Source organism: Tachyglossus aculeatus, chromosome 11 (assembly GCF_015852505.1).
Source record: "Tachyglossus aculeatus isolate mTacAcu1 chromosome 11, mTacAcu1.pri, whole genome shotgun sequence".
NCBI lineage: Eukaryota > Metazoa > Chordata > Mammalia > Monotremata > Tachyglossidae > Tachyglossus > Tachyglossus aculeatus.
In genome coordinates this window covers 56,332,300-56,334,177 of record NC_052076.1, presented here as the reverse complement: position 1 = coordinate 56,334,177, position 1,878 = coordinate 56,332,300, and the positions used below count along the sequence as shown (strand labels likewise).

General features: G+C 39.7%; 1 non-coding gene across 1 annotated transcript; it reads left to right on the top strand.

Moving 5' to 3' along the window:
- The first annotated feature begins 617 nt into the window (after window positions 1-617).
- Window positions 618-700, top strand: TRNAL-CAG. The gene has a single exon. It is a non-coding gene; the product is annotated as a tRNA-Leu (tRNA).
- Window positions 701-1,878: the final 1,178 nt, after the last annotated feature.

The window sequence follows — 1,878 nt, the reverse complement described above, 5'->3', positions numbered from 1 at the left end:
AGTGCTCTGCACTCAGGAAGGGGAACGCGTACAATGAGGAGCTGTATATATGTTTGTACATATTTATTACTCTATTTATTTTACTTGTACATATCTATTCTATTTATTTTATTTTGTTAATCTGTTTGGTTTTGTTCTCTGTCTCCCCCTTCTAGACTGTGAGCCCACTGTTGGGTAGGGACCGTCTCTATATGTTGCCAACTTTTACTTCCCAAGCGCTTAGTACAGTGCTCTGCACACAGGGAGGGGAACGCGTACAATGAGGAGCTGCATATATGTTTGTACATATTTATTACTCTATTTATTTTACTTGTACGTATCTATTCTATTTATTTTATTTTGTTAATATGTTTGGTTTTGTTGTCTGTCTCCCCCTTCTAGACTGTGAGCCCACTGTTGGGTAGGGGCCGTCTCTATATGTTGCCAACTTGTACTTCCCAAGCGCTTAGTACAGTGCTCTGCACACAGTAAGCGCTCAATAAATACGATTGAATGAATGAATGAATTCAATTTTAAGGGAGATACTGTTAGACGCCACCAGAAAGCGCCACGACTCCAACAACACACCGTAATGAGCGCCCTTTCACAGGGAACCTCGCTAAAGCGTCTATCAGGAAGTCAGGATGGCCGAGCGGTCTAAGGCGCTGCGTTCAGGTCGCAGTCTCCCCTGGAGGCGTGGGTTCGAATCCCACTTCTGACAACCGAAGTTTTTTTTAAAAAAATCCTGTATTTAATTTTTTGGGGGCGTCAGATCTCTCTGCGAGGAGTCAGGGAGGGGACGCGTACAATGAGGAGCCGTATATATGTTTGTACATATTTATTAGTCTATTTATTTTACTTGTACATATCTAGTCTATTTATTTTATTTTGTTAATAGGCTTGGTTTTGTTCTCTGTCTCCCCCTTCTAGTCTGTGAGCTCACTGTTGGGTAGGGACTGTCTCTATATGTTGCCAACTTGGACTTCCCAAGCGCTTAGTACAGTGCTCTGCACACAGGGAGGGCAACGCGTACAATGAGGAGCTGTATATATGTTTGTACATATTTATTAGTCTATTTATTTTACTTGTACATATCTAGTCTATTTATTTTATTTTGTTAATAGGCTTGGTTTTGTTCTCTGTCTCCCCCTTCTAGACTGTGAGCTCACTGTTGGGTAGGGACTGTCTCTATATGTTGCCGACTTGGACTTCCCAAGCGCTTAGTACAGTGCTCTGCACACTGGGAGGGGACGCATACAATCAATCAATCAATCAATCGTATTTATTGAGCGCTTACTATGTGCAGAGCACTGTACTAAGCGCTTGGGAAGTACAAATTGGCAACACATAGAGACAGTCCCTACCCAACAGTGGGCTCACAGTCTAAAAGGGGGAGACAGAGAACAGAACCAAACATACCAACAAAATAAAATAAATAGGATAGAAATGTACAAGTAAAATAAATAAATAAATAGAGTAATAAATATGTACAACCATAATAAATATGTACAACCATAGAGAGAATACAATGAGAAGCTGTGTATATGTTTGTACATATTTATTACTCTATTTATTTTACTTGTACATATCTATTCTATTTATTTCGTTTTGTTAATATGTTTGGTTTTGTTCTCTGTCTCCCCCTCCTAGACTGTGAGCCCACTGTTGGGTAGGGACCGTCTCTATATGTTTGTACATATTTATTACTCTATTTATTTATTTATTTTACTTGTACATATCTATTCTATTTTATTTTGTAGTATGTTTGGTTTTGTCTCCCCCTTTTAGTCTGTGAGCCCACTGTTGGGTAGGGACTGTCTCTATATGTTGCCAATTTGTACTTCCCAAGCGCTTAGTACAGTGCTGTGCACACAGTAAGCGCTCAATAAATACGATTGA